This window comes from Puma concolor, chromosome B4, assembly GCF_028749965.1.
Source record: "Puma concolor isolate L17-30 chromosome B4, mPumCon1.1.hap2, whole genome shotgun sequence".
Classification (NCBI taxonomy): domain Eukaryota; kingdom Metazoa; phylum Chordata; class Mammalia; order Carnivora; family Felidae; genus Puma; species Puma concolor.
This window is the reverse complement of record NC_141673.1, coordinates 23,441,643-23,457,238: the sequence shown is the minus strand read 5'-3', so window position 1 is coordinate 23,457,238 and position 15,596 is coordinate 23,441,643. Positions and strand designations below refer to the sequence as shown.

The 15,596-nt window shown below is 40.7% G+C and overlaps 1 long non-coding RNA gene across 1 annotated transcript; it reads left to right on the top strand.

Moving 5' to 3' along the window:
• Positions 1 to 1,577: 1,577 nt before the first annotated feature.
• LOC147578967 (uncharacterized) lies at positions 1,578 to 15,011 on the top strand. The gene is made up of 3 exons (XR_015253096.1): positions 1,578 to 1,751; positions 13,534 to 13,723; positions 14,582 to 15,011. It is a non-coding gene; the product is annotated as an uncharacterized LOC147578967 (long non-coding RNA).
• Positions 15,012 to 15,596: the final 585 nt, after the last annotated feature.

Sequence of the window (15,596 nt, the reverse complement as noted above, 5' to 3'; positions counted from 1 at the left end):
GGAGATAGATATCTGGGAGTCAAAGGGCACCTGGGAGGCTCAGTCAGTTAAGCATCTGACCTCAGCTCAGGTCATGATCTCGCAGTCCATGAGTTCAAGCTCCATGTTGGGCTCTGTGCTGAGAGCTCAGAGCCTGGAGCCTGCTTCAGATTCTGTGTCTCCCTCTGTCTCTATCAAAAATAAATAAACCTTAAAAAAATTTAATGAAAAAAAAAGAAATCTGGGAGTCATAAGCATATAGATGGAAGTTGAAAGTGTGAAGCTCTATGAAATCACCAAGCAAGTGAGTAAAGATAGAAAAGGAAGGTGCCTAAGCTTGGAGTCCTGGGACATTTGAATACTTACAGTTGTGGGAGATGAGGAGACACCAGGAAAGAGGACCGAGAGGAAGCTGTCAGAGAGGAGAAAAAGTAGCTAAGAGAATTAGGTGATTAGCATGGAAGTCAAGTGAAAAATCAAGGAGGACAGAGTGAGGACATGAGTCGTCAGGCAAGGACTAAAGACTAGCTACGTGGAAGTCACCTGTGGCCACACACATCTTGGGTAGACTGGCTGTGAATGCCTGATTGGAGGGAGTTCCAAGCAAGGGATTGGAGCATCAAGAATATGCATCCCTTTGTGTAATGTCTGTGCTAACAGTGAGCAGAGAAATAGAGGGAGATAAGGAGTCAAGTTGGGTTTTTATTCTGTTTCTTTGTCTTTTATTAAAAAAAAAAAAAAGGAAAAATCACATCTTTGCATGATGATGGAAATGATCCAGTAGAACGCCAAAAAGAAAAAAATGTATGATTTTATAGAGACAAAGAGAAATTTCTGGAATATTGTCCTGGAGTAAAAATAAGGAGAGGGATCTAGTGGGCACATGAAGAGTTTGACTTTAGATGGAGCTTCCAGCCCCTACTCTTTCTAAGTAAATCACGGGGTCCCTCCTTTTGTACTTTTGTTATTCTTACACATCATACATGCTGCTGCTCTCCCTAAGCAAGCTTCAAGTTTTTATCCCCTCTAGCTGATCAGTTTTCTGGATAATTTTGTATTTATTCCTATTCATTGAACCTCTTCCTTGCTACAGAATTGCCCTAAGCATCTGAGATGCCATAAACAGGACAGAAAAAGCCCCAGCACTCCAGGAGCTTGCACTAACAGCAGGTAGACATGAGCTGAGTGGTCAGGAAAGCCTTAAACACATTGGCTGTAGCCTGAATTTTGAGAAACAAATGTATTGTTGGTGGGGGACAGGGGTGGAAGATGTGGGGAGAAATAACGCAGGAAACAAATGGAAAGAACAAAAAGTCCAGTTTAAATGGAGCGTCATGAGCAAGAGAAAGGATGATGGAGGGGGGTCAAGTGGGGAAAGGCTTAGGCTTTGTACTTCATGGGAAGGTGACTTAGACTGAATGTTTGTGTCCCTACCCCAGAATACATATGTTGAAATTTTAATTCCCAGCGTGATCGGATTAGGAAATGGGGCCTTTGGGGTGATTAGATCAGAGCACTCATGAATGGGATTAATGCCCTTATAAAGAGACCCTAGAGATCTTTCTCGTCCCCTCTGCCATAAGAAGACACACTAAGAAGACAACTGTCTATGAACCAGGAAATGGGCTGTCACCAGAACCCAAATCTGCCGGTACCTTGATCATGGACTGTTTGTTGCTTATTGTTCAAGCCACCCAGTCTATAGTAGTTTTGTTACAGCAGCCCAAATGGAGTAAAACCAAAGAAGACTGAATTAGATGCTGAGTGCACTGGTAAGTCATGAGCCTGACCCTGATTCACCTTTTAAAGACATCTTTCTGGTTAGTGTATGGAGAAAGGATCTTAATGGAAGAGTAGAAGCAAAAAAAAAAAAAAAAAATAGGTAAAATGTTTCTACAGCCTTCCAGGCAAGAGATGGGGGGGAGCCTTGTTCGAGAATAGTGGCAGTAAAGATGGAGAGGGGTGGATGGATTTGTTTTCCATCTCAGAGGTTTAACTGGGATGACTTGCTGATGAATTGGATGTGAAGAGTAAGAGAAAAAAAGGAATCAACAATGATTCCTAAGCATTTGGCCTGAGTCACTGGGTCAAGCTGCTATTACAGAGATGGAAAAACAACGCAGGGGAGATTGGTTTGTGGGAACGATAAAACCTGCAATTCCATTTTGGACTTAATTTGGAAATACCTATCAAACACACAAGGGGAAATAGTAGGCAATTAGCTATAATAAATAAAGATAGCTGACACTTCCATGGTGTTTACTATGAGCTAGGCATGACTCTCATTAACATTAAATCACAAACATTAAATCAGCATAGATTGCATTTACATGCTTAGGACTGGGTGAGTTCACCTAGAGAGAAAAGACAGGGAAAGAAGGAAGCCCAGGAATAAGCCCTGAACACACCAGCACTCAGAGGTCACTTAAATGCCCTTCTTCCCCAGATCCTCAGGTAAAAGTAGTTGGTTATGGGCTTTTGCATAATAGATCAGAATCCCAAATCCTATTTGTTGACAACATCTGCACAGACAGCTGTTTCCCTCCTATCTCTTGGTCTGTCTTCCAAAGTCCCAGGCATCAGTGGGAGGAATTCATGTAAATACCAGCTGTATACATAAGCTTTTCTATTTTCTGTCTAAAAATGATTGTCTCTAAGGATGCTTCCCCGGTCTTAGACTGCTGTTTATCTCTATTTGAACTCCCCCCACCCCCACCTCCCAAATGTGGGAAAACGTATTAAGTTTAAGCAGGCTCTCCACCACATGTTGGCTACGTGCTTCAGGTTGTGCATCTAAATGGGGCTATCTGGGGAAGAATTCAGCCACCTTCATCACCAGATTTATTGCTAATTTCTTCTTCCCAGGATAAGTTTTCACTTCCATCAAAACTCTACTCTCTAGTAAATAACCTGTTTAATTGAGTACTAGCACTGATATATATAATTCATGTTTTCTCCACTTCAAAAGTAAGGTTGTCAATTTCCTTTTAGAGGAAAAACCATAACCCACAGCATCAGTCCCAAAGGAAACTAGGTTAGAGGAGGGTTAGTGGTCAGCTCAGTGGATGCCAGCACCACTCTTGGGAAAGCAACCATAGAGTTCATCCATTACTATTCACTAATCAGCAGTTGCTTCTATACAGAAACAGTCCCTACTGCACAAATTCCAATGCACTGCATTCTTAAGACTAATTTAATGGCACTCACTTGAACCACTCTTAACGATGTGGTCCAAATGCTTAAATGGTAGGGTGCATTATCTTTTTTCCCCACTATTTTATTATTTGAGGAGATCAGACTTGGCTTCTATTTATGATCAGCTCCAAGAGACTTAAAAGGGACTTTGATTCCAAAGTATATACGTAAATCGTGTGGGTTTTTTTTTTCTCTTAGAGATGATGAAAGGGCAATATTTTTCTTTTATGTTTCAACACTAAACAGAAGTCCTTCTGAAATTTTTTAAATACCAGTTCTTATTAATTACAAGTGAAAGCTTAAAGAGGGTTTAAATAAGAGGAACCAAAATGATCATGTTAGTAGCAGTACTCCATGTATTATTTCTTATGTTGTTCTGCCTTGCGTGCAAATTCTCTCTCTCCATAGAGATAGAGATAGAGATAGAGATCGAAATAGATATACATAGATATAGATATAGATATAGATATAGATATAGATATAGGTATAGATATAGATAGATGACATAGATATAGATATATGGCACTCTCTTTTTTCTCTCTTTCTCTCCCTCTCTCCCTCCTTCTCTCACTGTTTCCAATTTTTAGTCCTTGTCCCATGACATTTCTCTTTTTGATAGCATCGTTTCTGACCTCTTCCCCAGGGTTTTCCTGCCAGCTTCTCACCATGGCATCCAGGACATATCCAACAGGGAAATCATACTGAAAATGAATCTGAAAGCAAGACTTTGGTTCATCAAGTAGATAATACAAGTCAGAAAATGTCTCATCTAATTCTCTGGATTCTGCCTATAATCTGCCATAAAATATCGAACCCCTGATTTTAAATCAGAACCTGAAATGGTTCCAGGATGTAGATATTTAAATGGAAATCTCTAGGGGTTTTCCTCTCCCATATAAAATTAGTATCTTGATTTTCTGCCAGTTTGGTATATGGATTTCAGATGTGCTGATGAATTGATTTTTTAAAAAAAAAATAGGACTACAGAAATAATCTACTATGGTATGTCTTTATTTGGGGAAACAGAATCTAATTAGAAAACTGCCTCATTATTATTTATGGCATGTTATAAATTAGGTTTGTGCTATGTCTCTTAGCCTAAATATTTTACAAATCCTTCTATATATATTTTAGGTGGAAATATAATATGCAGAGCTGCAACATTTTATGGGGAAACAACTGATCCCCCTGGGTTAAGTATTTTAACATCTTAAGTAAATGTAAATTTTTAAAACAGATCTAGGACGATAAAATGGCATAGTTGTATGTTGGAAGAAAGCCCTCTAGGGTATAAAGCCTGTGTTTTGAAGGAACAATCTAGGATTTGGGAACAGCTGGAAGCAAAAGGCCTCTAATGGATGTACGCAGAGTGTCTCTTCACCAATCCCCAAACCTATGAGGTTAGAACAGCCAGAGGAGATTGCATGAAATTTCACGTGAATAGAGGGAAGACAGGTGTTTCCAAAGCAGAAGGAAACTATTGTAGAGAAAACTACTGAGATGGTTTATCATATTTCATATTTAATCTACTTCATTAATTCAGTTTTCCTAATGGTCTGTCATATGGTTTTTAAAGCCCATAAATTGTTTTGTTCTTTTTGTCTTTAATAAGAAAGTTAACATAAAAATAACTCTGAGAGCCTGTTGCGGATCTCCTTAAAAAATACTAGCATCCCTCCCCTGCAGGCTTCCAGGAAAGAAGAAGAGAATTTTCTGACCCAAGAGGCCTACCTGGCCCTCTGCCACAGTAAAGGTTAGAGCTCCCCTTTTATCAATTTTCCTTCCTCCTTATCACACTTGCAGTTAATTCATCATTTGGCACTTCTTGTTCAATGTATTTTCCCCACTGAATTATTCGAGGAATTCAGGAACCATGTCTGTCTGGTTTACTTATCTTAGGTGAGCACAGAGTCTGTTTTCAAGAAATATATGTTGAATGAAAAAACAAAGAACCATCCTCTTGAATAGACACAGACCCCCAAAGAAGTTGGAAAGTTGAGGAGACCACACAGTAATACCATCATCAAAGACAACAACACAGTCACCTTCTATGAACGACTCACTCTGAGTGTTATTGGCTAATGATTAAGAACACAGGCCTGCAGTTCATCTGCTTAAGTTTGAAACCTGTTGCTGGCTGTGTGACAGCAAGCATGTGATTTAAGCGCTCGCTCGCTCTCGCGCTCTCTCTCTCTTCTCCACTTTCCCTATCTATAAAATGAGGATTCGAATGTTATTATTCCTCTTAGGGTCATTGTGACAGTTAACTGAAGTAAAACTGAAGTGAGCCCTCAATGAGGAGTATGCGTTAAGCACTGAGCTGGAGCTCAGTGAGTTCTTTACAGGAATACTGTAGCACAGGTGTTACTAGCCCCACTTTGCAGAAAACAGAACCCTGTTTCTTGCCCTAGGTCACCCAGTCAGTGGTAAATCATGGAGCTAGGATTACACTGGGACACACCCTTGCTAAGGTGTGGTCTTTGCATTAGTTTCAGTGACTCAGATAAGGTTACTTACCAATTAACTACTAACTACCACCACAGCTCAGAACAGATACCTTGGCTGGTAAGAGTGAAATATGGCCAGCCACACAGCAGGAACCAAGACCAATGTTGAATGGCAAAATCTGGCAAGGAACTTCAGCTAGCTGGCCTACAGAGGGCAAGATGATGCAAGCCCTTGTCTGCTGCTGAGGTGGTCAGTGGGAGCATTCCTACCCAGCCACAGAGTGCACTTCCAAAAGATTTCGCCCATCTCACGCCAGCCTTTAGAACTAGGTAGGGACCAATTCACTGTACTATCAACAAGGTGACAATTAACTAGTAAGTCACTTAAGGCATCAACAAACTTGGGTTGGATTAAATAAAACAGGAACAGAAAGTCTAAAAGCAGCTATCTCCCACTCAGGAAAAAGCTGGGGTACATTACTGAAATATAATTGCAGCTGAATCACTAAGCAAGATGGTTCATTGTTTAAACTAAGCTAGAGCATCGTTGTTTCTTTCTTGTCATCGTCAGTGTGACATTTTTCCTCCATTTAAGTCACTGTTTCTTACAATTGCGTCAGGCTGAAGATGTAAGTGTTGGTTCTTAATGATTCCTCATGTGCAGGCCTAGTTCTGTGTTAATCAGGAAGAAGGTAACATTTCTTATGTAAATACAGAATTATGGAGATAGCCACCCAGAAATGGGTTTGCATTCTAACTCTGCATTCACTAGCTTAGGAAAGACCCTCAATCTTTCTGAGTCTCAGTTCCCAAAAAATGAGGATGTAACTTCATAGTGATATGGTAGCGATTAAATTAGATTGTATATGTAACTATCAGTACAAAGAAACAAGCATCCCCTGACAATGTCCCTAGCATTTTTTTTCTTTTCCTTTCTATTCCTTTCCTTTCCTTTCCTTTCCTTTCCTTTCCTTTCCTTTCCTTTCCTTTCCTTTCTTTTCCTTTCCTTTTCATGTCCTTTTCTTTTCTTTCTTTTGTTCCTAACATTTTCAGTCACCTTGTCTACCAGTTATTTTAGATAATCATTACAGTGACACAATATGCCAATAGTAGGTTAGCAGCATTCCTGACCTCTACCTATGATATACCAATAGCATAATCTTCTCCATTTGTGACAATCCAAAATGTCTCCATATAGCAGAAGGCATGAACAGACATTTGAAACTCCCAAGAGGACATACAGATGGCCAACAGACACATGAAAAGATTCTCAGCATCACTCATCATCAGGGAAATGCAACTCAAAGCTACAATGAGATATCATCTCACAACTATCAGAATGGCTAAAATCAAAGACACAAGAAACAAGTGTTGGTGAGGATGTGGAAAAAGGGAACCCTCATGCACTGTTGATGGGAATGCAAACTAGTGTAGCCACTGTGGAAATACTATGGAGATTCCTCAAAAAGTTATAAATAGAACTACCCTACAATCCAGTAATCCCACTACTGGGTATTTACCCAAAGAACACAAAAACACTAATTTGAAAAGATACATGCACCTCTATGTTTATTTACAATAAATATATTTATATTATTTACAATAGCCAAGATATGGAAGCAGCCCAAGTGTCCACTGATAGATGAATGAATAAAGAAGATGTGATAGCTATACAATGGAATATTTTTCAGCTGTAAAAAAAGAATGAAATCTTGCCATTTGCAGCAACATGGATGGAGCTAGACAGTGTAATCTAAGCAAAATGAGTCAGTCAGAGAAAAATAAATATCATATGCTTTAATTCATATGTGGAATTTAACAAACTAAAAAGAAAAAAAGAGAGAGAGAGAGACAAATCAAGAAACAGACTCTTAACTACAGAGAACAAACTGATGGTTACCGGGGGGAGGTTGCTGGGTGGATGGATGAAATAGATGAAGGAGATTAAGAGTATATTTATATTGATGAACGCTGAATAACATATAGAACTGTTGAATCACTACGTCGTCCACCTGAAACTGACATAACACTGTATGTTAACTATACTGAAATTAAAATTTAAATAAAAATGTCTCCATACATTGCAAGTATCCACTGAGGGAGTAAAATCAACCTTGGTTAAGAACCACTACTGTAGGACAATAAATGTCTAAATAGATTAAGAAAATATAATAGGGACAATAAGCAGCATTAAGGTTCTGCATAATGCATATGGATTTACATTATTATTATTATTGTGTGTTTTTCCAGGCATATTCAACTACACAGGTGCAGGCATGAAGCAGGTAGAGAATAGGATTTGGCCAGGATTGGGCGTTTCCAGTTGAATGTGACAGGGAAATATATGGGCTAGCAGCTAACCTATAAAAGGGAATGCTGCTAAACATCCTACAATGTTCAGGACAGCCATCCACAATAAATAACTATCTGGTCCAAAATGGCAAGAGTACCAAGATTAAGAAAATTTATCCTAGACCCTTGCTGCTCGAAGTGTGGTCCATGGACCAATGACATCTTCATCACCTAAGATTTTATGTGAAATGCAGAATTTCAGGCCTCACTCTAGATTTACAGAACTAGAATCTCCATTTTAACAAGATCCCTGGGTGAGCTGCATGCACATTAAAGTTTGAGAAGCCCCTTTCAAGCCATCTTGTCTCCTCTCATGCTTACAACACTTCCTTCCTGCCTTCATTCTCACCTGTGCCTTGTTTGCTATTGCACCAACAAAGAGGCATTCAGAAGATATCTAACACATGCTTCCACTGTCAAAGTTCCCCACCCAACTATATCTGTATATCTAGGAAAGATTTCAGGAAGGAGTGCAATGATGAACCGTGGTAAAGAGAAAAGTACTGAGGGTGAGAGGTGAGGGGTACTGATAAGATGATGAGGTTGACAGAATATGGATCTTGGGGGGCTTAAAGTATTGTTGAAGTTGAAATACTAAAGGGAGAGAGCTAAAGAGATCATGGACAGCAGTCAAAGATGAAAGATAAAAATGAAGATTATGAAATACATGCAATTAATAATGAAAGATCTTGGCATGACTCTGGTGACTGAGGTATGTTCAAATACATAACCACCAGAGAAGAAGTCAAGAGCTAAGAGGCAAGAATTTGGGAACTATCATTTATGTGAATTTTGAAATTTCTAAGAATTTCGTCAGGAGGCGCATTAAAGACCCATGAAAAGGAGTAATGAGTTAAAACCTTCAAGGAATAAAATGAGAGTGCTCTGTGGGGTCCATTGATCACAACAATAAGGGCGGGGGGAGGAGAAGGTGATATAGTGAGATGACATGAGTTAGGTCAAAATTGGGTGTTTGAGAAGAGAAGGGTAGTGGTCTGGAGGCAGCGACATGGAGCAATGTATACACCATGACCACCACCACCACCGCCATCACCACCACCTCCAGGCCCAAATGAGAAGCAGGATCTTCAGAGGAGAGTCAGATCTCAGAACGAGAAGTTGAAGAGAACATATAGGAAAAACTTTTGGACCAAGGACAGATTTTAGATGTTGTGAAAGGATGGAAGTTGAGGTCAGATATAGAATATGTGAGGAAAAGGATCCATGGGGAAGGCAGTAATGTGGGAGTCTCGAGTTTCTTATAATGTCTGAAATAAACAAGGATAAATAAGGTGGTCATGCAAATTATCATCCAAACGGAAACATTTTCAGGGTTGGGAGAGGATGGTCATCCTAGGCAAACCAGGACATATTACCTTTTGGATAAAGGTTATGATAGGATTGACTGTGACTATCAATCTCTTTGGCAGATTGTGATGGTAAGGGTGCAAGTATTGGCAGTTGAAATGGGGTGTTCTCGGACCGTGAAGCTTTCTGCAACCCTAAAATTATTTCTTCAAGTGCTGAAGGAGGCTGGAAGAGGAGTCGTGTATTGCTGAGGGTCCCTGAGCTCCAACAGGCTGGTTTCACCTACAAATTAGAAATGCTAAATAGAAGAGACTTTTATTTTTTATTGTTAACTGTTTTCAGTGTAAAGCTACCCAATGATAATAAAAATATTCTCAAAACGTTTTTAGCAAAATAGTCAACATGTTTGCACAGGTCACACACCCCAAAAGCAGCTAGAGCCCAGTGAATGTTTGTAGTTCTTGTCTACTATTTGAGAGCCTTTTAAGGGGAAAAAAAAACAATGAGGCCCTCTAGCGGCCAGAATATTTCCAGGTAATCAGTTAAAACATCACAGAAGGAGCTGGAAAGAAATATGGGCCGTCACCTGGTAGAGACCCTTGCCCTGAGTTAAGTGAACGTGCGTACAAGGATCAGGACTAATCACATCATAGGTGCTAATGAAGGCTAAAATTAACTCTAAGCCTAGAGGTTGGTTCTTACCCAACAGACGCTCTTGCTCTGGACACTGCCGCTGAAGACCACTCCACTCCACGCGACCACTAACATCCCACATCCTCACTCCCAACCCCAGATACAGAGTTTGGAGAGGACTCTCTAGGGTCAGACCTTTAAAACATTGTAGGCTAGATTAAAGATCTTGATCTTTTTCTAAGCGCAATGGAAAGCCATTGAAATACTTCAAGCTGAGGGATGTGGGGGGGTGGGGGGAGTTTCATGTTCAAATTTGCACTTCAGAAAGATTGCTGTGGCTGCAGGGTGAAGAACAGTCAGGGAGCAGGGGCGCAGAGCAGATTCAGAGATCTCAGGAATGTGGTTATTATAGTAATAAAGGTGAGGATAGGATTGGAATGGGTGGAGGCGAAGAGATAGAAAGAAGTCAACATATTCAAATGAGAATTAAGGAGTGAACTCAGCAGGACTTGGAGGTGTATTTCATATAAGGATAAAAGAGTGAGAAGAGTATGGATGATACTAGATTTGGAATGTGTGGTGTTCACAGAGACAGGTGACACTGAAAGAAGACACAGGCTGGAGGCAGAGCTGGGGCAGAACACGAGTTTGATTCTGGATAGACTTTGTTGGCATTGCTTTGGTTCATACATACTGTCCGAATACTGAGTAGGCAAATGACTGTTCTGGCTGGCAGCAAGGAAGAGAGGCCTGGGCTGGAGGCAGCATATAGTGAGTTGTCTGCATATGACTCTATTCTTTTAATCTCTCCATGGGGAATATTATGTTTGTTTGCTTGCTTGCTTGATGAATAATGGGTTGACTGACTGATTTTGATTGATTTTTGACTCTCTACAAAAAGAAGCCCCTTCCTTGGGCACCTGGGTGGCTTATTTGTTAAGTATTGGACTCTTGATTTCAGCTCATGTCATGATCTCATGGATTCCTGAGTTCAATCCCTGTGTCGGGCTCTGTGCCCTGACCCCTAACCACTGACCACATGGAGCCTGCTTGGGATTCTCTGTCTCCCTCTCTCTCTGCCCCTCCCCCACTCACACTGTCTCTGTCTCTGTCAAAATAAAAAACATAAAAATTTTTTTTTAAAAAGCCTCTTCGTATTTGCACCCTGATCCCTTTTTGAGACTGTTTTGAGGCTTCCACAATGCAGACCAAAGGGTTTAGCCAAAGTTCCCCTAAGCTCAACACCTCTGTGGGACAGGCTGTGACAGGCTCAGCCAATGGGATACTCTTTGCCAGAGCTCACCTATAACCCAAGATTGTGGAGCCAGGTGGAGGTTGCTCATCAGCCCAATGGCAACCCGAATGGCCTTGAGTCCAGTGTGTTTTGCTTCACAGCCCTTTTTCTGGTTCCTGATGCCCAACCCTTGATTCCTGCCCATTATCCAAACCTCCCGTTGGGTCTACAAGCCTCTCATATCTTCACATGATTGCTGTTTTTGTTTTTGCTTAAATTGAGCAGTTGCCTGAAATTAAGAATCCTGACTGGTACCTCTCCTTTATATTTATGTTTCTTTCTTTCTGTTCCTCCAATTTCCCTAAAGCTTTTTCTATTCTGAGTCCTTCTTTCTGATGGGCTATCTCCCTACTACCACCATCTTTTCTACACTGCATCATTCTCTTTATTTTTCCCTCCACGGACCTCTGCTCTCCTTCCCTCTCTGGTCACAATGTCAAACTAGGGATTCAGGGTTGGAAGTAGAGTGAATACACTGACTTCATAACATCAAGATTTAAAACTTCTGACAAGTTGGAAAGAGAAGCTGAAATCAATGTGATGAAATTTAATTGAGATAAATGGATATTTATGAGCTTAGCTTCTAAAATGAAGCACAGAAGATGAACCAGCAATGGTTCCACAGCCAATTCTATTAAAAAACAAAAGAAGTGAGAAGTGGGATTGCCAGATAAAATATGTGGGACATACTTACACTAAATAATTCTTCCTTGTTTATCTGAAATTTAAATTTAACTGGGTGTTCTGTGTTTTTTAGTAAATCTGGAAGCCTTACTCTTGAGGTTTGAATTGACTGAAAGCTCAGTACACGCCTTCAGACATGGGTGCCTTGGAAAGCACATCAGTTTCGCGGTATGACGGGAAGGATGACAACTAGATGAAAGAACCCCAGGATTCACTGAGCCCAAGAGAGCACATGCAGAGTGTGCTGGGTCTTTCCGGGCCCACTCTTGGAGAGATGCTGCTGGGTTGATGGACAGAGAGAATGGAAATCACATCTTAGGTGGGATAGCTGAAAGAATGTGGGAGTGGAAGCCCTAAGTGGGTCATGCCATCAAGACCTCCAGAAAGACTGACTCCAGCCTTTTCTTCTATGCCTGGTTCTCCAACTTCTCTTCAATTCTATGAGCAGCCTAATGGCTCATCAAGAAATTTATCTTCTTTTTAGGTTTGTCAAAGTCAATTTCTGCTTCTTGCCACTGAAGATCTCAAAGGGTACAATCGTTTTTTTCCTAACATCTACCTGGATCTTTTCAGAAGAGAATTTGGCCATATTTAGAAAGCAAAACTAGCACCTGGAGGTGAAATCAGACAAGTCAACATGGGAAAGAACTTTCTAATTATCCAAACAACCCTGAACCATAAAGGTCTATAGATCAGTGAGAGTCCATTTTCTGCAGAGGTTCAAGAAGAGGCAGGATGATCCACGGATAGGGACAGGATTCCTGATCTAACTGGATAAACAGACTGGATCAGATGCCTTATAAGACGTGTTTTGTTTTGTTTTAACTTACAGGATCTTGTTCAAATAAAATGGCAAACAGAAATTAAAACAAGATACACACAAGCTGAGCAACTGTGGTAGTTGCAGATGAAAACCAAGTTTCCCCTGCTTATCCTTATCTTAAATTTGTAGGTGTTTCAGCACGAGACTTGTAGAAACTTGGGACTCTTTGAAGCATAGTTTTAAAATCACTGGATTAAAATTGCTAATATTTAGGGGACACTTGCAAGTATCTCTGGCACCCTCTTAAGTACTTTTTATGTATTATCTCATTTAATGCTCCTCAAAACTATGTGAACTAAGTACTATTATTAGCCCCATTTTACAGATGAGGAACTGGAAGCCCACAGATGGTAATTGACTCATTCAAGGTCACATGGCTGGAAGATATTCCCATCTTCCAAAATTCAAATACAGGAGGTCTGACTACTGAGGCTGAACTCTGAACCACTGTGCTGCTTGCTTTTTAAGATCTTATGATTGAACGAAGCTTGAGTTTCAGTGCTTACCATTCCTTTTGAGTTCTGTGTTCCTTTCATTCATTTATCATCAGATTAATTTAAGCCTTTCTAGGCTTTTCTAAAATAGCACCAACTCAGATGAATTTAATTTGTTTTTCCTGACCCTCAGTTCACAGTTTTCCCTGTAGCTGGTTTTCCTTAATTAGTATTTTTTTTTTAACGATTTCACATACCTCTCTAAATTAGGTGCTTTAAGGTTATCAGCTCTTAGGGTTGGCTGTAAAAGATCAAGTTGCCTACCAGGGTCAGCATTCATTCCATCAGTTGGATGTTCACTGTGCCTCTTTTATCTTTTCACAGCACAACAAACTGGGGGGAAGAGGCTTGGTTTGTTTGCCAGGCTTCATTTGACCAAGCGATGATGGAGGTTTCTCTGGTGGTCACCAAATGGGAGGAAGGCAGGCAGATGCAAAAAACAAAAAACCCGGCACACTAATTGTCCTGGTGTTCGCAGCGACCCCTCTTCCCCCTGTCACAGAGCATCAGACAGGTAGGTTTGAAGCAGCAGGAGCAGCCTGACCTAATCAAACGCTCTCCAGACCATTCCTAGGAAAGCCGCCAGCTTCGGCTCGCAGGGGTCAGCGGCCACTGTGAGCGGCATTGCTGTCACCCGCTCTCGACTCAGTATGATCCTTGACTCTCTCATGCTGTCAACGGCATCCTACTGTTCTCCGTGCCTGTGTGAGAAAGTATATACCTAAAGGCACAGGTCAGTAGGACCAGGCTGTAAGTTGGAGGCCCAGATTCAGGGGAAGGTTCAGGATAAGCCTCCTCTCCCTCATGCACCTGTTTCCCCCTCCCCACAGGTGGGCTCACTGTTGCCCTGAATTCCCCTTTCATCCCATTACTCACCACCTCTAACAGGCTGTCAGGGTCCCAGGTTTCTCTCTGCGAGGTGCTCTCCAATACTGTTTGTCTAACGTCACCTGTGAACCTCCCCACCCCAGGCATCGACCGTTACTTCATATTTTACAAAAAATGGTGTAAGTTCAGCACTCCATAAATATAAAATGGTGAATAGCAAATTTCCCCCATACCGAAGCCATTTCATTTTCTTCAGCAAAACGGTTCCTTTTATTTCTATGCAGAAAGCCCAACGAGGGAAATTTCTTCATTGCTCAGACAGCTACAAAATGTGATCACATTTTTTTCCCCACAGCTAATGTGCTCTTATGTATAAAATTTAAATTTGAAAGTCTGAGCAGATGGCCTATAAAGTTCTTGTTTTCCCTCTGAATTTAATTTCTTCCTGCTTATAGTGGGGTTTTTTAAATCATTTGAAAAGGAACAATAAAATGTTTCTATAAATTGTAATAATCATTATCTTGACGATTGTTCTCTCCCAAAGGTATCCCAAAGGAAAAACCGGATGCTTGACATTGGGTCTGGAATCTTATCTGCCCTGTCTTGTTCTCAACATTAATCGGCACCATAAAACTCTGCCAGTTGGGCCCTGTGCGTCTCAGAATTGGTCATCATTCTTACTCGAACGAGGCAGAAGTTTACCTTATCTTAGAGAACAAAAGGTCAGGGATGAAATGACCTAAGAAAATTAGCCAGATACAAAAATACAACTGGAATGTTTAGTCTCTTTTAGAAAATACTGTTTTCGAGTGCCTTAAGAGCCATTTCATTTCATTTCATTTCATTCAGAGCCATTAATGAGCTAATTATCTTTTTACTAAAGGAGACCCGTAGGACTTCAACTTAGCAATACTTAGTTGGTCATCAGTTTGGGTGATTATATGTAACAAAGTTGTGTTGTTTTTCAAGCTGTTCTGTCATTCAGATTCTTCCCCAACTTCCCACGGTTAAAAGAAGCGGGATTGACCCGCTGTGGTTTCAGGTTCATATAAGGAAAATATCCCTAGTGCCACTTGCACGTGGTGGTGGTCTCTTACCTTTTATTCCTGCTGTTTACTACATTCAAAGGTGCCTACTATAGGAAGGTTAACTAAGTAGATAAAATGCAGGGATTGACATCACATTTGCAGCCCAATACTATTTTGCAGGTTGAATTCATTGACATGAGCCTGCCCTTAGAATTTGCAGGCCTCAGGCGTGACAATACAAACAGAAGCCTACTACTCTATGTCCATATATTTAAAAGTTATAAATCGAGCTTACACAGGTGAAATAAAATACATTCTATCTGTCCACTTTGAAAAATAGATCTTGTCATATGGTCCTATCTTAGTATGAAAAATTGAAGGCCAGCTTCAGATTTAAACTCTTGGATCACCATGAGCTGTACCTGAATGTGGCAGCCTGTGGAGTGTCAGCACCGGGCTGCTATTCACCACTGTCTCTTCAGGCCCCAGCTCCACCTACACTCATCTCTTGGGTCACATTTCCAGGCTACA